The sequence below is a fragment of the Myotis lucifugus genome, unplaced genomic scaffold (genome assembly GCF_000147115.1).
Source record: "Myotis lucifugus unplaced genomic scaffold, Myoluc2.0 scaffold_130, whole genome shotgun sequence".
Classification (NCBI taxonomy): domain Eukaryota; kingdom Metazoa; phylum Chordata; class Mammalia; order Chiroptera; family Vespertilionidae; genus Myotis; species Myotis lucifugus.
The window spans coordinates 1,419,732-1,442,970 of record NW_005871178.1 but is presented as its reverse complement, the minus strand read 5'-3'; the positions used below and the strand labels follow the sequence as shown (position 1 = coordinate 1,442,970).

The following is a 23,239-nucleotide window of genomic DNA, read 5'->3' as shown; positions in this document are numbered from 1 at the left end:
CACTGAGGTCTACCTACCCCTTGTTGGTAGTATTAGTTTTGATCACCAGGTCAAGGCATTTTCTATTTTCTATATACAGTTACTGTGCTTTCCCTGATAGATGTCAATAGTAAGGAGTCTGGGCCAAGGCACTTTGGTATCATGCAAATATCCTGTTCCTCATCAAATAGCCCAAATTTAGTATATATTTATTATCCATTGCTTTGGATGTGAAGTTGAGGTTTTTTTTGATATGTTAACCTTGTATCCTGCAGTAATCTTGCTAAGTCACTTAATTCTTGTAGGTTTTTTTTTTATATATATAGATTCCCTAGGATTTTCTACATAAATGATTACATCATCTGTTATTAGAGATAGTTTTGCATTTCCCTTTCCTAGCTGTATTTGTTGTTTGTTTGTTTGTGTGTGTGTGTGCGTGTATGTGTGTTTTGTTGTTGTCTTTTGCTTGTTGCACCAGCTAGGCCTTCTAGTATAATGTCGCAGAGAAGAAGTTAGAGTGGGCCTCCTTACCTTGTTCATGATTTCAGGAAAAGCATTCAGTTTTCACTATTAGTTGTAGGGTTTTTGTTGTTGATGTTCTTTACAGACTGAGTAAAGACATTATATTCCTAACTTGCTCATAGTTTCTATCTTGAATTGTATTTTAATTCAAGATAGAAACTCTATCTGAATCTATGAAGATGAATGAATCATTTTTATTTTTAGCCTATTAATATGATTAATTAAATTGATTGAGTTTTGAATGTTGAAACAACCTTGAATTTCTGAGTTAAACTTGGTCATGACATATGAGCTTTTTATATAGAGCTAAGTTAGATTTGCTAGAATTTTATAAATATTTTTTGTGTCTATGCTTCTTAGGTATTGCTTTGTAGTTTTCTTAATGTCTTTGTCTGATTTGGGTATCAGAGTAATATTGGCCTTATAAAATAGGAGCATATCCCCCTAACCTCCTTTGGTGAATTCTTTGTAAAGAATTTGGCATCATTTCTTCTTTAAACGTTTGTTAAAATTAACAACCAAATTCAAATGGATCTTGATTTTTTGTGTGTGTGAAAAGGTTTTTAACTACAAAGTCAGTTTATTTAATACACATAAATCTATTTAATGTATCTTCTGTTTATTGATTGAGCTTTAATTGTCTTTCATGGAATTATTTATTTCATCTAGGTTGTCAAATTAATTGCTATAAAGTCATTCATAATATTTCTTTATGTCAGTATGATCTGTAATAATGTTCTTTCTCTTATTTCTTATATGATAATATATGTTTTTATTAATTTACTTAGAGGCTTATCAACTTTATTGATTATTTCAATGAAACAACTTTTTGGTTCATTCATTTTTCTCCATTTTCTGTCTTATTGATTCTTGCTTTTATATTTATTTTCTTCCTTCTCATTACTTTGATTCTCTGATTACTATTTTCTCTTTAACTTTTAAAATATATATTTTTTTATTGATTTCAGAGAGGAGGGGAGAGGGAGAGAGAGATAGAAACATTAATGATGAAAGAGAATCATGAATTGGCTGCCTCCTGCACTCCCCCTATTGGGGATCATGCTTGCAATCCAGGCATGTGCCAGACCGGGAATCGAACCATGACCTCCTAGTTCACAGGTTGACACTCAACCTCTGAGCCACACCGGTCATGCTTCTATTTAACTTTTTAAGGAAAAGGCTTAAATCATTAATTTGAGTTCTTTCTTTTTCTAATACATGCTTTACTGCTATACAGTTCTTTCTGTATACTGTTCTAGCTGCATCCCATAAATTTGGTATATTGTGTTTTCCTTGCCCTACAATTCAGAATAATTTGTATTGTTATTTATTCTTTGGCCTATGAATTTTTTTGACCCATGAAGTATTTAGAATTATATTGTTAAATTTTGAAACATTTGGAGATTTTCCAGATCACTTTCTGTATTTTTATTGAACTCTTCTGTGATGTGAATGAAAATGTGGTTTGTATGATATCAGTGGTTTCAGATTTGTTGGAGTTTGTTTTATGGCTCACAATATGGTATATCTTGGTGAATGTTCCATATGCACTTGAAAAGAATATGTGTTCTGTTATTATTGTGTGAACTATTCTCTAAATATCAGTTAGGTCAAGTTGATTGATCTTTAATGATTCTTGGACTACTTGCTTATCAATTTTTGAGAGAGGAGATTTGAAATTACCGACTATAACTGGATTTTGTCTGTTATAATTGTTTATGACCCTTTGCGATATGAAAGTTGATATTCTATTGAGTATATGTGAGGTTATGCTTCAGATAATGACTCAAGGAAGTGAACAGTGAAGATCCAAGTTTCTAGTAGCTGTTTTTCAATTTTTTTCTTTTATGAGGAAAATTCATACTTGAGTGAAACCCAGCTGGAGCATGCCTGCTCCCTGCCTCCCTGCTCTCAGCATTTATTACAGTAACCATATTTTCTGGTTCCTGTTTCCTGCTGAACAGTCTATCTGCATACTACAGAAATATTTATGGGATCAAACCTGCAACCTTTTGGCATATGGGACGATGCTCCAACTAACTGAGGTACCCTGTCAGGGCACACCCTATTCTTTTTTTAAATACTTTCAAATGCTTTATCTTGCTGGGGCATGTCAAAGGAACTTATATCATATAATAGGTTAACACAAAAGAAAAGGTTTAAACATCTTTAAAATATTTAAATTTATTCATAAAAAATTGTTAATGCACTGTGTTGGTGATGATGTGGGGAAATAGTTAGGCATTATTATACATTCCTGTGGATTGTAATAGCCTATAGAGGGCACTTTGCCATTATATTTCAAAATATCTTGATCACCACCCCCTTTCACTGTGCTGGGTCCAGAAACTGGTTAACCCTTTTTCATTTCTACTAGCCACACCTTTATATAGATACTGCTTAGGGCTTAATGATTCCCTTCACATCAAGCTAAAAGCTTCCTTTCTCTTTTTTTCTGTATTTAAAAAATATGTTTTCATTAATTTTTTTAGAGAGAGAGAGAGGAAGAGTGAGGGATAGAGAGATAGAAACATCAATGAGAAACATCATCAATCAGCTGCCTCCTACATGCCCCCTACTGGGGATTGAGCTCACAACCTGAGCATGTGCTCTGATTGGGAATCAAACCAGTGAGCTCTTGGTTCATGGGTTGACACTCAGTCACTGAGCAACACAGGCCGGGCTTTCTATCTTTTAAATTCTCACAAGAGTTCTTCACCAGTGACACCATTGACATTTTAGGCAGGGTAATTCTTTGTGGTGAGGCTGTCCTTCATTGCAGGATGCCTAGCAGCCCCTCTGGTCTCCACTCACTAGATGCCAACAGCTCACCCTTCCCCAGTTGTGACCAAATGTCTCCAGACATTGCCAAAAGTTGCTTGGCGGGGCGTGGGGGTGGGGGATCAGCAATCAGCCTCATTGAGAACATTAACTTGCAAACCTTTTGAGGTTTCTATGGTTTTGACTGCTGGAAATAAGGAGGGAAATTAAGGTTCAACAAATAAGCTGCATTCTGTTCTTCTTTTTTCTTTTATTTCCATCACTTATTTGACTGAGAACCACAGTCTGCATGGTGGTGGCCAGAGGGATGAATTTACCAGAAGGCGAATTACATTTAGCTACAGGATGATTATTTTAAAATCAAGCTCAAAGGCCTTAAGACTAGGTCTTATACTCTCGACTAGTTTCTTCACCATTCCCTCTACTTTCTAAAGATGCACACACTTGGCTTGCTTCACCTGCTTACATAACCTGTCTGACCAGGAAGCATTTGAGTGTGCCACCTCTTTCTCCATGTGTGTGCTCACGGCGCATGCCTCAGAGCCACCAAAGACCACATAACACCTTGTCCAAACCAAGAAAAACAAAAACCTGGGACTTACCATGTTTCTTGCGGCCACAATCCTGGGCACCTTCTACCTGGGGTCCTGTGGTGAGACTAACATGAAGCAAAGCCCTGCGCTGAGCCATAGTAGACATAAATGAGAAGCAAATGTTGTTCCAAGCTACTGAGACATGGTGAGTGTACGTTAGGAAGCATAACCTGCTGTCCCCTCTGATTCAGATGGTGTGGCCCGTCTGCCGGCCTGCATTGCTGGGCCATCACGCCAGCGTCCGGAGCCACTTCAGCACCCAGCAGACCTGACAGTCAAGTGCTCTTCCAAACAAGGAAAGGAGGGTGGTGGTACTTATGCATAATTCGTTCAATTCCAAGCAACAAAGTGGGTGACAACACTGTGCCATCTGCCAGCTCAAATTATTTTTGTCATCTCAGATTAAAAATTGTTCTAATATTCAGCAGGGAAATGACTTAATGCGGATTGGCTTCGGGCAACTTCTTAAAAATTGCTTTTCCTTCACAACAGGCCCATAAAAGTTAGTAAAAATAAAGCTAACATTTATTGATCATACATTATGCTTCGGGGACCGTGCCAACAGAATCTCCTTTATTTTTCCTTGCACCATGATGAGGCTGGTGCTGTAATCACCTTTGGGTTACAGATGAAGAAACAGGCTCAGGGTGAATGTCCCTTGTCCAGGACAGTCACTGTTGAATAGCAGTCCGAGGATTTGAGCCAGGTTCCGTGGGGCTGTGCACCAGCCACTTACACAGCAGGGGCCGCATTGTCTCATCCAAGACTTTCTCAAGGCCCCAGACTGGGTACACTGTGGTTCTGCCGGGCCCTCATCCTTTACTACTATCAGCTTTCCCTCTCTCCTGCCTTTGCCATTCTGTGATCAGAGAGTTTATCCAGTGTATGACTTTGTCCAACCAATGCTTAGCAAACAGGCACTGCCCAGGCTCGAGACACGAAAATCAACGAGCCACAGTTGCTTCCCTCCAGGAGCTTATCCTCTAGAGCAGCGCCCACCAAGAGAAATACACTGCGAGCCGCACATGGTCATTTAACAATATATATCTATGTATACATGTTTTAGTTAAAAATACATAAAACATGAAATTCACCATCTTCACCAGTTTTTAAGTGTACAGTTTGGTGGTTTTAAGTACATTCATATTATTGTGCAACCATCACCAATACCCATCTCCAGAACTCATTCCACATGTAGAATTTTAAGTTGACTAGTAAACACATTTTTAAAGCCAAAATAAACAAATTAAATTCATTTTAATAATAGAGTTTAACTCAATAAATCCAAAATGTTATAATTTAAAAATGAAATAAGTATAGGAAGTATTAATGAGCTATTTTACATTTGTTTTTTGGACTATGACATCTAAATATGGACTAGCTAAGGACTCCATTGTCAAGGACTCCGTTGCCATATGTGGCTAGTGGCTATTGGGATTGCACAGAGCAGGTCTCTAGGGAAAGATAACGTCTTGGACTGCTTATCTCAAGGTAACACGGAGAAGGATGAGATGAAATGTCCATGGGACACTGTGGGAGCACAGCCAAGGGACACTTAGCTCAACGTGGAGTCCGTGGGAGGCTTCCAGAAGAAGATACCTGGTTGTGCAAAGAAGAGTGAAAAAGACTAAATCCAAGGCACAGAGACAGGCCATCCAAGGAACTGCCAGCAGTTCTCTGTGGTGAACACCAAGTGCAAGCCAGCGGGGAGTGGGCGGAGATGTGGCTTCTCAGGCACAATGGGGCCCAATCATGAAGGGCCTTGGATGGGAGCCAAAGAGTGTGGATAGTATTTGCATGACCCTCTGCAGCTTTACAACATCCTTTTAAATACATTAGATTATTTGGAAACAACAGCATCAGCCCTCAAGCATTTGTGTCCAAGACTACTAATTGCCTCCTTATTCTAGTCTCTCCTTCTTCCATATTATAAGAAGTCCTGTATTATTAGGGGTAGCAAAAAGTGTAGCTAAAAGGTGCACCTTCCAGCCAGTTTTGCAAAGACAGATGACAGCTGAAGTGGTTGGATAGGATTTCTTGGAAATCGTCTTAACAACAGCAGATTCAGATAAGAAGTATGCCGTTCATCCATTGCCCCTTTCAGCTTCTTGCTGCCTGGAGTGTAGACATGATTGCTGGAGCTGCTGCAGTCACTTTGTGACTATGAGGTACCCTATGTATTCTCTAAGCACATCAGAGGAGAAGGATAAAGGGTTCCTCTATCCATATGACTGTGGAACTGCTACACCAGCCCTGACCTGCCTAATTCAGGACTTGTTTTATGTGAGAAAAAATAATTACTCTCACTTAAGTCACCATCATTTGTTTTCTTTTATTATATTCAAACAAACCTAATTTCGAGTCATCTAGGATACATAACCCATAAATTAACTCTTTAAGTTTATTTTGCAAAGGAGTTTACCAAGGATCTGCAAAATTAAGTGATCATGCAGGGAGTAGTGTCAGAGACAAAACTCAAGCCTGGGAATGCTGGCCCCAAGGCCTGTGCTTAATTTATTGTATCATTTTGTTTTTCAAGGATGTGGTTTCTGCTACCTCCCCCTCCTGTTGCTGCACATTTTCAGGGCAGCTGTCGTACAGGTTACAGTTAGTGGCAACCTGTATGGAATTTCTAGTAAGAACTCTGTCCCAGCCTCTACCTGGACAGTGGTGTCCTTTGCCTCAATCATCTGGCAGGAGACCCATAAAACATAGGGGCAAGCAGTGACCATCTCCTTTCCTCTTCCTTGCCGTTAGGGCTCCCTCTGGCTGCTTCCACTGGGTTTTCCTGGCTGTGCAACCAGGCCCTTCTCAGCTGCACGTACAGTATTGTACAGGCATCTGGCTTGCCCCCTCCCTTCCTGCTGTGTGCCTCCTGGCTATGTCACTGCTCAATTAGCATCCCCAGCACAGGGTGGTGATGCTCAAATCTGTCAATTCTGCAACTTGTTGGCATCTCTACAGAGAGCTCAGCAGGAGAGGAGGTTGCTGACTCAAGGCTAAATGGGATTTTCATATCATCTGCAGAGCTCAGTCATCCGCAAGATCCTCATTATTTGCAAGGTGGGCCAGATCAGTCAATGGTTTATTGAGCATCCTCACTGACCTTCAGAACGACCACCAGCAGTACCGCCTCCGCCAGCAGTTGGGCCTGAGCCACGTGCCTTGTACCGGCCTCACTGGTTCCAGGTGTGGCCAGGTGGCAGCCAGGGCCTTCTGGCAGAGGTGCTTTCAAGCCAACCTGATACTCATCACTCCACACTTTCTCTGACTTTGTGTGCCAGTTTGCCTGCACAGCTGGGCAGAGAAGTGTGTCTGCTTCTTAGCTGTGTATCTAGAGGTGGGTGAATAAACTTTTCCCATAAAGGGCCAGCTAGTAAATGTTTTGGGCTTCATGAGCCATATACGGCCTTGTCATAACTACTCAACTCTGCCATTATGGCATGCAAGCAGCTGGGACAATACTAGTATATAAAAGAATGAGTGTGGCTGCACTCCAATAAAACTTAATTTTTGGACACTGACATTTGAATTTCATATAATTTTTCTTTTGTTGTAAAATATCCTTGCTTTGATGTTTTAAAAACTATGTGAGAATATAAAAACTATTCTTAGCTTGTAAGCTGTACAAAAACACGTCAAAGGCTGGATTTGGCCCATGGGGCCCGGTTTGCCAACCTCTGATCTAGAGGCAGGTTTATACGGTAGTTAAACACACGAGGTGGAGTGTTTTTTTGGTATAAATCCCGATGCCATCACCAGTCAGGTGTGTAACTTAACAACAGCTATTTCCTCTTTCTAAGGTTCAGTTTCCTCATTGTGAAATGGGGATCATTCCAGGACACTGCAGAGGGCTGCTGGTTGACTAAATGAAATAATAGATGTAGGTAGCCCAGCACACTCTTGCATGTCCACGATGGGCCCAGTGCTGAGAGATCCACAAATGAACCAGACACAGTTGCCCTCTCCAGGGCAGGGAGCCTAGCAGGGAGCTGGCGCTGTGCCCCAGCAACTGTCACACACAGGGCACCGTGGTCATAGCTGTAAGAGAGGCACAGCAGGGACAGTCTGTCATCTTGATGTGTGCAGTGCAGCTTCTGGGGTTTTGAAATGCTCAGGGTGTTCGCTCAAAGGAAGAGCAGCCCGCCTGGGACCACCACCCGAGGCCAATCCCTGCACCTCTGTGAGCCCCTGCCGCCCCCCGAGGTTCTGGGGCCTTGGAAGTCTAGCTTCCCCATCAGCCTTGCAGCACCTCTGCTCACATTCCTCAGCAGCCACAGAGGAGACCTCCCACTTTCCATCGCTGTAATGTAACCCAGTTGAGCTATGGCCAACATCACCTTGTCACTGGTAAATTTCGATTAAATGGAAGTCATTCTAATACAATGTGCCCAAGTTGTCAATAATTCGTTTGCAAGCAAGGTAAGGTATATGGTAACGGATGCTTTTTTGTGTGTTTGCATTATTTTAACTCCCACTTAAAAACCAATCTTACCCTTACTTCCTTGTAAGATTACTTGTTCTGCCTAATCTGGCCACCGACTAGCATCTTAACTGGGCTTATCACCCGGGGACCATCCAGTGGTCCTCAAACTTTTTAAACAGGGGGCCAGTTCACTGTCCCTCAGACCGTTGGAGGGCCGGACTATAGTTTAAAAAAAAAACTATGAACACATTCCTATGCACACGGCACATATCTTATTTTGAAGTGAAAAAACAAAACGGGAACAAATACAATATTTGTATTTGCATGTGGCCCACGGGCCGTAGTTTGAGGACCCCTGATCTAGGCTATATTCCTTAGTTGTGGAATTTCTTTATCTTGGCTAAATTTAAATTTCTTTAATTTAAAATGGCTAAATTAATATGGTTTTAATGGCACCCAGTATTCTAAACTGTTTTCTTTTATATAATGTAGAAATCAGACACACTTCTGAGACTGATAATCAATAGTGATATTCAGCTGATCTCATCTCCAGAAAGAAATGGTAAATTCCTTAGCAACAGTCAGTCATGTTCCTTTTCCGTTTGTTCCCGGAAGTCTTTCTGGATCTGCGTCCCCCGTGCACCCTGTGTGTCCCATGTTGCTCGAGCCGGTGCTGTTCCACGCCAAGTTGATCTCTCGCACTCTTGAGTCGGGTCTTCTATACCAATTGCAGAGCTTTCTCTGTGTCTCTGACTGCACTTACCCAAGCTGAAGCTTTTAACGTGGGGATCTTCCCATTCTTCCTTTTTGCAAACCCTCGAGGCGGACCCTTTTCTTCCAATACACTTGAAACACCTGCAGCGGCTGCCGGCTGCCTGGGAATTACTTCCCGCTTTGTGGCACTGCTACGGTTTCTTTCTGCTTTGTCCACTCTTTGATGTGCCTTCTGCTCTGACAGCAGGAAGGGTTTTTGAGGTTATGCTAGGATTTTGAAGTGTGAAAGGAACTTGCAAGTTGGGTGTGACATGGAAAGCTTGCCTGTGCAGGGCCGCTGTGCAAGACAATTCCAGACAACGCCACTGTCTTCGTAGTCTATGTGAGTGTTCTGTGCAGTGCACACCGGCATGGCAGTACTCAGCTACCCTGGCCCAGTGGACAGGACTCACTGAGCTGTGATGTGTACTCTGTCTGATGCTGCCTTTTTCCAGGGGAGGTGGGGAGGATATGAAGGAGGATGAGGAGGATGAAGAGAGAATAGCAGTACTTTTGTGGAGTTTCTTTAGTGCTAGGCACTCTTCTAAGCACTTTACATATATTAACACATAATTACTAAACAGGAGATTTTTAAATTATTCATGGTAGTAGACTGGCTCCTACAATGTTCCGGTCCCTGTCCTGGGCAGTGCAGAACAGGTGGGAGACAGACTCCCTTCCCTCATACAGGTGGCTGCCGAACGCATTTTGATGGAACTGCTAAAAAAGCCAACTGTGATATCCATGGCAGGACCACAGCAAAGAAGAGGGCTAAAATTGTCATCAGATCTGCCTCAAAAACCCGCATAGACTACCTGTTGCACGAGATGATAAATCCAACTTCGCATGTAACGTTCTATCACCAAGCAATGGCCTTTCAGTTCAGTTTTAATATTTTCTCTGTAACTCCTTATCTCTGCCCCTTCACACTGAAAAACCAGGCCACTTCCAAGCCTGCACAGAGACTCGGAAATCTCCCTGCTGGAAGCTTCGCGTCAGGCCCTTCCCCTCCGCCTTCCTCTCTGCCTGTTCACATTCCTCCTACCTCCAGCCCACCTTTCACCTGCTGTAAGCACAGGCTCCCCTGGTGGAGTGGATTTGAACGCAAATTATCCTACATCATTTTATATGTCACAATGCAATGCTTTGTAGGGTGTGTGTGTGTGTGTGTGTGTGTGGTCACATATTTCTAATTTTGTCTGCAACCCCCGACACAGCCCCAGTCTGCGCCTAGCACACCACAGGTGATCAATAAATGCTTTTTAATAAGGAACTGACTCACCGCCAGCACTCAGGCCCCCTTGGCGCAGGCTGTTCAGAGGCATGCAGCCTTCCAAGAAAAGCTGGCTTTCTTGCCTTCCTTCCACAGTGCTGGTGTGAATTCCAGTGCTAGACCTTCAGAGAGAGAACTCAGAAAGGGCCATCCTACCCCTCGTCATTGCGAAGGAAACAGATCCCCAGTGGAGAGGAGCCCTAGGGGCCACTTGGATAGAATTCGCACCTATGTCTACTCATGTTCGTTTAGCAAAATAATTTCCAACCTGAGCTAACACTGAGCACTTACTATATTTTATATACAGGAGTAAGCAAAAGTAGGTGTACAGTTATCCATATAGAAAAGGACATGCAGGTTATGAGTATTACAATAGCTTTATTGACTCTGGTGTTCCATGGACTCTCAACTGTAAACCTACTTTTGCCCACCCTTGTATGTGTGTGTATGTATGTATGTGTGTGTATACACACATACACACACACAACAACAACAACAATAACAACAACAACAACCTAGAATAATAGATAACTAATATTCAAAGAAACATCTCCAAAGAAGGAAATTCTGCAGTTACACTCAGAGAACCCGTTGCTGTCATGATTCTGTAACATTTGGAATCAAAAGCATTTCCCTGTCTAGCCAATCCTTCTGGCGGTAGTGAAGTCATTTCTCTGTTACTTATGTTACATTATGTTCCATGATAATTTTATCTTTGCTCCTTTCCTTCCCAGCCACCCTCAATTACTACATAGACAGCATCTTCCAATGTAGAACATGCCACTCAAGGATTCCCTATGTTTTAGAATCTCCCACCTTCTGGAATGCAGATACTGCCTTGGAATGAACGTTGGCCTTGCTAATGTGACTCGGAGGCAACCATCTGTATCTCTTCTTCATCTGTACAGTGGAGACCATCATCCCCCTTGGCAGTGGGGATTGAGTGCCGTGATGCCATCCATGCGAACACATTGTCAAATGGAGCAATCCCTGCACGTGTGCTTGCTTGTTAACCATGGCTGAGACTGGTAGCAGGAAGCGTCTCTCTTCTCTGCTCCCGATTGCTCTTTTGTGTTTCTCTCCCCTCGTGCTCCGTCCCCGAGCCTCCTCCTCTTCACTTTGCTTCCTGGGCAGCTGCTACTGTGAAGACATTGCAGCTCCCATCTGCTTTCAGCATATGGGACCAATACTGTTGCTTCCAAAGTTCTGGTATTTGCTGTTCAGAGCAGGGCGGGTTATTGTGTAGAAAGTGAGGCAGAAAATTGCAGAATGATTTAGCCAGTGTTTGTCAAGTCTTCCTATAGGCGTGATGGAATTAATAAATCAATCTCTTTATTTATCATGCATCCATGCATGCATCTGCCAATATTTCCCACTGACAATTTGAGTTTCCACACACACTTACACGAGTTCAGGGAAAATATGGAAAGCACAGGAGACTGGGGCCAAGAGGAAATTAAAGCACAAATATTACTCCCAAGCCATGGTTTTGGCTCTGAGAACCCTGGCAGCCACACAGAAGTGGAAACACTATTGATGAATAAATTTCCCAGTGTCCATGAGGGGACAGTGGCAAGTAAGCAGAATATGTCAGGCAAAGCTTCTCTTGGCATTTAGCTCTGAAGAAAAAATTTCAAGCGGGTTCCTAATAAGATTTGGAATATCCTTCATACCAGAGTCTCAGGGTTCTGAACCCAACACTCCTTTTAGCGCCGGGTGCAGTTAAAGCTTCAGGTAAGGCACACATATAAAAAGGACTGCTGGTTGTAGTTATGGAAACATTGAATGATAACCAAAAGCCCTGGATTTACTTCTCTTGACTTTAGGGCCATGTTATCTATCACCATTTCATATGAGGATGGTGCAAATGGATGTCAACCGGGAAGCATTCATTCAACTATTGCTGAATGCATTGGTTGCTTGTTATAGAAGTAAATGGCTGGATCAGTGTGTTAGGGGCTGATGGTAATGCAGTGCAGTGTTGTGGGCATGCGTTCTGAGGGGAATTGGTCTTCAGCTGCAGATATCACACTTCTGTGTCCTGGGCCTAGATCAGTGATTCCCGAAGTGGGCGCTACCGCCCCCTGGTGGGCGCTGCAGCGATCCAGGGGGGCGGTGATGGCCACAGGTGCATTTGTTTTATCTTTTTTTGTATTACCTTTCTATTCTGAGTTAAATAAATAGTTTCATAATTTCAAACTTCAATGTTTCTAATTTACACCTTTCTTTACTATATTTTACGAAAAAGGTAGAAACATTAATACATATATCTTTCTGTTTAATTGCTATTAAAATTTAAAAAAATTAATTTCCAGGGGGCGCTGAGTAATATTTTTTCTGGAAAGGGGGCGGTAGGCCAAAATAAGTTTGGGAACCACTGGCCTAGATCATCCATAATTACAGGGCAGGGATAGGAGGTGGGTGGTCTAATAAAAAACTCACCTTCACAGCTGAAATCACGCTGTAAGTTGGTCAGCAGTACCATATCCATATGAAAATAGGTTGTTTGGGGATGACAGTGACTAATTCACAGGATTTATCTAACAAGCTCTAGATTTTCAACTTGCCCTAATGAGTGTTGGCACAAAATAGATAAACTCATTGCCATGAAACCCAACAACTTCTCCCAGAAGCTTAGCATGACACAATTGATTTAAAAATAGCATGATAAAGTGTGTTTGTCATTTTCCTTAGCGTTTATGATTACATGGTGCTTAGAAATCAAAGGGAAGTAATTGATACTTTAAGTTGCAGACTTGCTCTCCACTAAGTTTTGCAATGGATCGTAGGGGATATGGGAGCACAGACTCAAACGCCTACAGTGTCCAGGGGTCATGAAAATGCGTGAAGTGGGCTGCAAATAAAAGAGAATGGGGGCAGCTTGATGGCACAGCAGAGCTTGTATTCATTCAAAAGGTGGCAGCAGCCACTCCCCTGGTGCTGATGATCACCACAGAGAAATTCAGACCCAGAGCTAAAACCCTGCACAATTTTCACCAGAAATTCGCATTTCCTGTGAGTTGTTGCTGATTTTTAAGACACACGATGGCCAAATTTTTAAATGCCTGTGGATTTAGTCTCTGCTCAGTCATTGTGAGCCTAGTGGACCAGCTATATAAATGTGAAAGAGAAAACGAGAGGAGAACAAAGATGTTGAGCCAAGGAGACACCTGTACATCAATGTACTTAGACAATTATAGATTCACATTATTGAGCAAACTACAGTAGGTGCATTTTGATTTCTTAAAAATTAAGACAAGATCAATTTCTTGTAAGGCAGCACACTATGTAGTTATTGATGTTAAATCCGTGTTTGAGTGGGAAAGGAGCTAGTTCTTAAAAGTATATTGCAAAACCAAAAGATGCTACTTGTCATCTGAACTGATCTTTTTATATGACTTGAAATCTCAAGTCTTCCAGGTACAAAGTACAGTCTTTCTTTTGCCCTGCAACAGGTACAGAATTTCTCAACTGAGTTTATAAGTATTTTTGTCTTACTCGTTTTCAGTTCATATACTAGTATAAAGAGGAAAGCCCAGACAGATTTCTATATCTATTATGCTAAATTTTCACTTGGCAAAATGAAGTGTCCAAACATTATGTACTGACAGTACAGGTTGCTAGTTCAGTTTTTAAAAAATAATGTTATGTTGTATTAATGCGTACCCAAAGTTAGGGTGTGTTTTGGAAATGTAGGGAGTAGGGCATAGACAGCCATAGAAACATTGATTTAAACTGTTAAATGACATTTTAAAAACTCTGTAAATCTAATCAGTTTGGAAACGTGCCACCTGTTTGGTGTTCACCTGTGCTGCTTTGCTTGCTGGGAGGCATGCAGAGGCCTTGGGAAGCCACGAGCACTAATTGAATAGTGGCTTATGCTGCCACATAAACAAATTAGTCCCTCTGTGAATATATGTTAAATGCTCCAGAAGGTGCATTCTGGCTTCACTTAATGAACTGAGATACCATTTTTCTTTTTATAAGACTGGTGACCTTCAAGTGCCAGGTGGCTTTGTGGCATTCATTCTTGATCCTAAGTGATGTAAGCATTGGAGGGTCTTCACTCTAATAGTTTTAAAACACAGTTGTAGAAATGAGCCCAATTGCAAATTGGCTGATTCACCTCTAGAGTAAAGTATTGTGTAGATCAACTAAATCAATAAGTAAATAACCACTTGAAGTAAGTACCACATAAAAGTTGTTAGTAAAACCAAAAATCAAACCAAATCAAAACCAAACACAAACCTGTCAGTAAACTGGCAATGAGTCAGAGGGGGAAAAATAGTGTTGAAAAGAGAGGGAATTTCTGTTCAAGTCAAGGCTATCTATACAAAATAGCTCAAGTTCAAAAGGGGAAGGAAATGTCTCATGGCATTTGAGGAGTAGAGAGTCCCAGAACCATTGTGGGGAAGCCTGTATCCATTGCATGGTCTCCCCCATCTGCATCTTTTTTTTTAAATCCTGCCCTCACCCTCACCCCCTGTTGTCTGCGTCCATTGGTTATGCTTATATGCATGCATACAAGTCCTTTGGTTGATCTCCCCCCTTACCCCCACCCTCCCCTACCTTCCCTCTGAGGTTTGAGCATCTGATCGATGCTTCTCTGTCTCTGGATCTGTTTTTGTTCATCCGTTTATATTGTTCATTATATTCCACAAATGAGTGATATTTGTCTTTCTCTGACTTACTTATTTCACTTAGCATAATGTTGTACCCATTTGCATCTTTCTTTCTCATCTCTCTCTCAGGTGCCTCTTCCTCTTGTATTTGACCTAGCATGCTCCCTCCCCCAAGACTGCATTTCTTTATAGCTAGGATGACTCAATTATTTGTCATCCAAAACAGGTCTCTTTTGAGTGTGAAAGGGAACACAGTCAATAATTTCTCCAGGACAGCAGGCATAAATTGGGCAAAATAAAAAGTAGATTCACACACACCCCTTTCGAGCCCTAGAACCCGTCTCTGTTCATTATAGTGTCTGGGTTTTCTGGTTCAGGCTGTGCTACCCTTTGATCAGTGCTCATCCTTACTCACCTACTGGATGGAATATAGGGTCAAGTTATATAAACAGGAGCTGTGAGCAGGGCCAAATACTCTTAGGGAGTATGGACAGGAAAATAAAGCTGGTAATTGTGGCAGTGTCAGAGATTCAACATGTTACGGAACCAGAAATGTTAGATCAATGGCTTTGTAGTGGTCTTTCACAGTAACAGCCTGCTGCCCGGAGCAAAACCTGGATTTAGGCTGGTTCAAGCTCAGAAGCCAAGAATCTGAATGTCTGTTTCCCATGCCTCACTATCCCCTGAAGCACAGTTTTTCCAACTCTCACTTCCCCTGTTTCACCTTAGTCTATAATGTTTCTACCTCTCGTTCAGGGGTGGTCAGCTATGGGTTGGCCTGTCTTTAATCTACTCACCTTTCTTCAGATAGCAGAAGCTCAGTTTTCCTTTGGATTTAGATAGGGCTGACTCAAGTCTCCTCAACTGGCATTGATCCCTGGCTATAGCAATTGATTCGGTGATGGGTCTTTAACTTGGTTCGATGAGACTTAATCTGGGGCCTTTGTTGGAACATTTTGGAAGGACTGAGCTTACTGATCTGGTAGCAATGTAGTTCTGGAAATGCTGACAATCATCTTGTCCTGTGAGGGGGGAGCCTGCCTGAGCATGAAGCTAAACAGAGAAATAGAGAGCAAGAAAGAGACATATAGAGATAGAAATATTAAGAGTAAGAAAGTGGGGGGGAGGAAGGGGGTAGAGGTGGGGGTGGGCGGAAGGAAGGGAAGGGAAGGGAGAGAAATCTTAACAATATCATTCTTGAACTCCTAGACACAGGCATTCTTAAAAATAAAATTTTAATACTGGATTTTTTCAATTTTGTAAGTCATAAAGTTCCTATCTCTATTAAATTTCAGTTTCCACCACTTGCCAACAGTAGTTTTCCTTAAAACCTTGTACCTGCTCTGGCTCCTTCATTCCTCTGGCCAAGGCTGACCCCTGATGCTGATGCCTATTGGAGATGGCACAGTTCTTGGATCTTGCGCTTGCCTCATTGGTGGGTGGAGCGTCAGGGCCAGTGCACTAAGATCCCACAGGGATCAGAGACCTGGCTCAGTATTTAAACACATGAACAATCTGCCCTTACTTTCATAAATGTTTAGGTCACTGCCAGTCATCTCAATAAGTGTTTAACTGGTTTTTAAGACATGCATAAAAATTGCCTTTGAAATTTGACAAGATCCTTGGCCCATTTGTTTGGCATAAAATTCTTGACATTTAGAGATGTGACAAATACACAAAATAGTTCCCGATGGTCTTCCCCAGAGCTTTGTAGTAATACAGTGATTTTAAACTAGTAGATCACAAGAATTTTTAAAACATGCCATCTGACCCAGGGGCACTGGCCTCTTTTCCCTTAGATTGACAAATGAAAAAATGACAACAGCCAACACAACAATAGCCATCTGGTGTGAATGAATCAAAATTATATCTGATTTTGTTGTCAGATCAGTAAGAAATATGTTTTTTGGTTTGCCGCAGAATTTTAGTAGTTTATGTGTGCCGTGAGACGAAAAAGTTTGAAAATTGCTGTACTAAATGTTTTGATTGCACAAAAATAGTGTTAGGTAAGTGTTAGTATAGATTACAGATTATAGGTTTGGTTGCTAATGGTAAGGCTTTGAGAGAAGATAAAAGCCAAAAAATGTATTCATTTCCTTAGAGCTTATAAGTACCTTTGTTTTAAGAGGTTGATTTGGCAATTGCTTTCAAGGAATGAGGACATTTTTTTAAAGGACATAAAAGCAATAAAAGAAAAATTAACTTGAAGTCCATTCTAGTTTCCTCATGTATGCAATAGAAATATACATTGTCATAAAAATGCTACCTATCTATTTTGGGTGCTCAGAGAATCTACCTTATTTCTAAATGAAGCCTATATATGCTTATATGAGGCCCTTCTTAGGGTCACCTTTATGTTGAATTTTACTCAACAGCAGAGTACCCTGCAAGTATTTATGGTTAAAATGTATTCATTTTGCAGTCCTGCTTCACTTCCCACCACCTGAGACTGCTTTGCCTTTCTCTGGAAATATGCATGTGTACACACACACACACACACACACACACAGTATATGTGTACAGAAAATTTCCTAAAATTCAGTTTGCATTTATCTAACTGTGGGAGTTTGGATGAAGAAGGTATGGAAACTTTATTATGCAAACATTATGTTCTTCCTTGTTAAGACAGAGAGAGAAAGAGAAGCATAGTATTATTGTGATTTAGGAGTTCAGATAGTGAATAGAATTTGACTTAATATGCATCAGAGACCAATGATATTTGGTTCTGCCAGTGATACCTAACTAGAAGAAATTTTTGATTAATTAAATGTCTCTAAAAGATAGAGCAACTGAGTCCTGGCTGGGTCGCTCAGTTGGCTGGAGCATCGTCCAGTACACCAAAAAGTTTGTGGGTTTGCTTCCCGGTCAGGGCACATGCAGGAGGCAACCAGTCGGCGTTTCTCTCTCATCTCTCTCTCTCTCTCTCTATCTCTCTCTCTCTCTCTCTCTCTCTCTCTCTCTCGCTCTCTCTCCCTCTCTCCATCTCTCTACCTTTCTCCCTATCTCCCTCTCTCCCTCTCTCCCTCTCTCCTCTCCCTTTCTTTTTCTCTAAAGTCAATAAAAACATATCCTTAGGTGAGGATTAAAAAATAAAATAATAAAAGTAGATAATTGCTGTGGGAGAACTGGACCAGTCAGGAAGTGAGAGTGGACAGGTATACCAAAAAAATAAGAAAGAAAGAAAGAAAGAAAGAAAGAAAGAAAGAAAGAAAGAAAGGAAGGAAGGAAGGAAGGAAGGAAGGAAGGAAGGAAGGAAGGAAGGAAGGGAGAAAAGGTAGATAGGAAAGGGGAAAAAAGAATGTTTTCATCCACTCATTCATTCAGTGATATTTATTGGGCACTTCTATGGGCCAGGTATCCTAGTAAGCACTGAGATTTAATGGTGAGAAAGTCTTTTACCCTCATAAACTCTAAGTTTCATTGTCTAATAAAGAAAAAATAAGCATTTAGACAAATACAATAGTAATTATTATGTCAGAGAAGTAATAAGGGGCTGATGGAGACAAGATCCTCAGCAGCCGCTGGCACCACACCCATCCTGCCGGAATGATGCCCTAGATACCATCCTGTTTCTCCAGCTCTGACCAGAGGAGATGTGGGGTCAGTGCAGTCTGTCCTGAGCCATATCCATTCCGAGGGGAGAGCACCCAGACATGAAACCAAGGAAAGGAGAGCTGAATGGGGCACGTGGTCAGTACTGTTCTCCTTTTTGTATGCTGACACAGGAAAATAGGTAGCTTCCCGAGGTGCCCAGGAGAAAGAGCTTAATTTGGCAAACTTGAGCTGATGGACTAGAGAGCATTAAAATGGGCTTTCTGTAAATTATAGTCCAGAAGCAGTTCTGCAGCAATGTCTAGAGTTTGAGGTATTATTTTTTTTTAATCTACATCATGATGATCATATTGTCAGTTATGGATTCTCCGGTATAATTTTGGGACATGTGGCCAGAACAGATGAGGTAGTCAGACAGGTATTACCCTTCCTTGGCACAAAAAGATGCTAGTATCTAGGTAAATAAACATTTTTCGTAAAGCACCACAGACAGTATCACTTGTAAATAGCAGCTATTTAAGAGAAGCAAGCAAACAAAAACAGATCCCTTCAATATGGTCGGAGTAACAGAGCAGAAGGGACATGGCGTGCCTCGGTAGTCTTTATTGATCCATGAATATAACTACATGCTAACATTGAAAAGCTATGGCTTGTCAAGAAGAAACCTAAGTCCACCCTGCAAATACAAAGGGACATAATCATGGCCTTGGCATGGAAGTGCCATGCGTTTGGTTAGTATCTGTATGACAGAGAAGATTGCATCTAGGTATTTGCGGTAAAAAATGGCAAACATGATGGTTGACAGCCAGAGTGGTGGCAATGGCGGTCCCACAGGTCATCTCCTTCAGATACAATGTGGATAAGTATGTCCTTTGCAAGGAGTTTCCATTTTACTCAAAAATCCATCTGTGGCAGAGACTTGGCTTTTACGAGTAACTGAGGGTGGTTCCCATCCTTGTAGACTCTGTCCTCAGACTTTGGGGAAATACCCCACAGGGATCTCTTTAGTACAGAGCAGTGGTTCTGACCCATGTCCTCCCAACTCTTTTGTCCTGAGCAGCTGAAGGGGCCAATATGCAAATGTGAACATCCACTTTGACTCGCTTATGTTCCAGACAGCTGCCCTTGCTTTTCTTCCTGGGAGCCACCCTGGCTCTACAAAATTAATGGCATCTTTCAAACAAATAGTGCCTTGAAATCAAAAGGCTCCTCCCTCCAGAAAATCGTACTCCTTGGCAAAAGTTCTCCGGAGACAAAATTAAAGAGCCCTTCACTCCTCTTACCAGAAGCCCCTCCCCCTGGTGTGGAGAACTGGGGAAGAGAAGAAGCTGTGCTGTATGGGCCTCATCTCATTTTGGATTCCTCAGTGAGTACTGCCATGGCCTGAATGCTTGTGTGCCCCCAAATTCATATATTGAAACCTCATCCCAATGTGATGGCACTTGGAGGTGGGGCCTTTGAGAGGAGATCAGATCATGAGGTACCTTAGTGTCCTGATAAAAGAGACTCCAGAGAGCTCCCTGGCCCCTCCCACCATGCGAGGATGCCGCCGGACGTCAGCAGTCTATTGGAAGAGAGTTCTCACCAGAACAACGATGCTGAGACCTTGATCTCAGACTTCCGGCCTGCAAACTGTGAGAAACAAATTTCTGTCATTTATGTCACCCCATCTGTGGACTATGTGTAGCAGCCCGAATGGACTCGGATAGCACCTTTAGTGGCTATGTGTCAGTCCTTCTGGAGGCTGAGGGGTGGGGAGGGATCAGCAATTAAATGTCTTTTCCTTTTTAAGGTGTGTGGGGCTTTTAAAAAAATCTTTATTTATCACGTGGAAGCACATTCATTTCCTTTATGTAGAGGCATTTATTTAACCATTAAATGTCAGGGTAACATGTGAGGAAAACATTATTCTGGCAGTCATTGTGACAGAATTCAGCACTGACAGGAGTAAATGATGCTGACTCCTGGATTTGCCTGAATGCTCGGATTTCCTAAATCCCATAAATGCATCTCAAACCTGAGACCCTGATATTGGGTTTGTCAAATATGGTCCCTGTGCTGGGATTATAGAGTTGTGATTATAGTGTCTTTAATGTAATGATATTGGGGGTTTTTTAAATAGCAAACACAGTAGAGCTGATACATCCAAATTAGTATTCATTCTGGAAGGCTATTTATGTATTGGATGGATGCTGGTATAATACACAACTTCGTTGGGACTTCTCTTTTACAATTTCCTTTGGAGACAATTGGTGAGCCACACAAGAAGACTAGCTGTAGAAAAAAAAAGACTAGCTGTGTTACTTTATAGTCAAAATCTTGCTTTTTAACAACAACAACAACAACAAAAAGATGCTTTTCAACTTGCTTCATAGATGCAGATAACAATATGTGGTTACCAGAGGGAAAGGAATTAAGGGGGAGTAGTAGATCAAGATGGGTAAATGATGATGGAAGGAGACTTGACTTGGGGTGGTGAACACAAATACAATATACAGATGATGTATTATAGAATTGCACACTTGAAACATATAATTTTATTAACTAATATCACCCCAATAAACTCAATTTTTAAAAAAAGACTATTTGTGGAACAAGTGAATTTTCTATCGGCTTTGAAAACCCAAACAACTGAGATGCCCAGGACTCAGAACTCACAGATGGTTGACATAAACCCCTGCTGGCATTCTCTGAGAGCTCACAGGGAATTGGAGAAGGCCAGAAGACTAGAACTTGGTAAACATTATCCAGGATCTTTTTTTTTCCCCCAGTATGTCTGAGAATTTTATTTTATTTTATTTTATTTTATTTTATTTTATTTTATTTTATGTTTTGCTGAGAACATTTAAGTTCTCTCTTAGCAAACTTCCATTATAATGTATTGTTATCAACTATAGTCGCCATGTTATATATTAAAACCTTATACCTTATTCATCTTATAGCTGAACATTTGTACCCCTTTACCAATGTCTCCCTAATTCCCTCATGCCCCAGCTCTTGGCAAACGCTTTTCTACTCTGTTTATATGAGTTTGGCATTTTAAAAAATCCACATATAAGTGATATTATACTGTATTTGTCTTTCTTTTTCTGGTTTATTTCACTTAGCATAATACCCTCAATGTCCATCCATGCTGTCTCAATAGTAGGTTTTTCTTTTTGTAGCTGAATAATATTCCATGGGGGGGGGGGGGGGGTGGAGTGTGTGTGTGTGTGTGTGTGTGTGTGTGTGTGTGTGTGTGACATCTTCTTTATCCATTCATCCATTTGACAGATTGACAGGAACTTGGGTTGTATCATGTCTTGGCTATTGTAAATAATACTGCAATCAATATGGAAGTGCAGGTATCTCTTTGAGATAGTGATTTCATTTCCTTTGGATATATACCCAGAAGTGGGATTAGGTAATTATTTTTTTTAATTTTTCGAGTTGCTACCATACTGATTTCCATAGTGGCTGTTCCAATTTAAATTCCAAATATTCAAAAGGCTATTGCACAAGGTTTCCCTTTCTCCACATTCTTTCCAACACTTGTTATCTCTTATGTTTTTTTGTTTTTTTTTATGATAGCCATTCTAATAAGTGTGAGGTGATATCTCTAGTTTTGATTTGCATGCATTTCCCTAATCTGTCCACATGGGAACACTAGCTGAGGGAGGTTTATAAATTGCAGTGAGCATGTATAAGGTAGTGAAACACTGATTGTTCAGGATGCATTGTATCTAATCTGGATATATATTTACACCAAGAATCCCTTCCTTTATCCCTTTCAAAGTTTCTTTAGAGTAGATGGCATTCCCTTGAGCAGAATGGGCTGTGCTAGGGATGCTTACATATTTATTCTCCAAAAAGATGTTTTTCAACTGCCCCCACATGGAATATTCCCAGGACTTCAAAGGGCTGCCTCACCAATTAAAAATAGTTTCACCAAATTCATTAGACATTTCCCCAAATTTACATTTTAGGTCTATTTATTGGGTTGCTGCTATGTTAGTACCATGTTTTGAAAAGGTAAATAAGGCTGGAACCCCTAAATATCTCTCTCTCTCTCTCTATCTCTCTATCTCTATCTCTATCTCTATCTCTATCTCTATTTTTCTCTCCACTCCTACAACCCAAAAGAGCATACTAAAATTTTAACAATAATTAGTAGCTTATGTAATGAGATTTGTATTCTTGTGTTGGTTTTATAATTATTTTAAAATCATTATTTTGATTCTCTCCTTTATAAGGGTGCAAATGCAAAAAATAAAGAAGTGACAGAAATTTTCAAATGGAGATAAAGTTTTAGCCAGAGAAGCATGCCCTAAAAGAGTTAGATTCAGAGAGAGAGATGGGCATCTTAAAAAATTGATCAATTCAGTCAAATATGAAATACAATGGTAAGCTGGGAGAGTGAGATTAGAGCAAAGGTTCTCATCCCTAGCTACACATGGAAACTAACTCCGAGGCTTTCGATAAAATAGAGATGCCTCCTGTCTACCCCCACAACATTGAATTAGCAGATGTGGGATGAGGGGTCAGCATCCAGATTTAAAAAATTATTCCCAGGTGATTCTGATCTATAGCTAAGTATTGAGGGCTACTGTTTCACAGCAATTCTGCCTGTGGGTGTTCCAGAACACAGCAGTAGGAAATGCTGGTTAAGCTGAATCTTGGAGGATGAATTGGAGTTTGATGTCAAAAGGTAATCTGAACAGAAGAAACAGGGGATTTACAGTCAAGAGCCAGGCCGGGA

General features: G+C 41.1%; 1 protein-coding gene across 1 annotated transcript in view; it reads left to right on the top strand.

Moving 5' to 3' along the window:
- The window catches only part of LOC102417416 (histone-arginine methyltransferase CARM1-like), a 214,310-nt gene that overhangs the window by 92,165 nt on the left and 98,906 nt on the right, over positions 1–23,239 (top strand). The gene's annotated exons all lie outside the window — the stretch shown is intronic.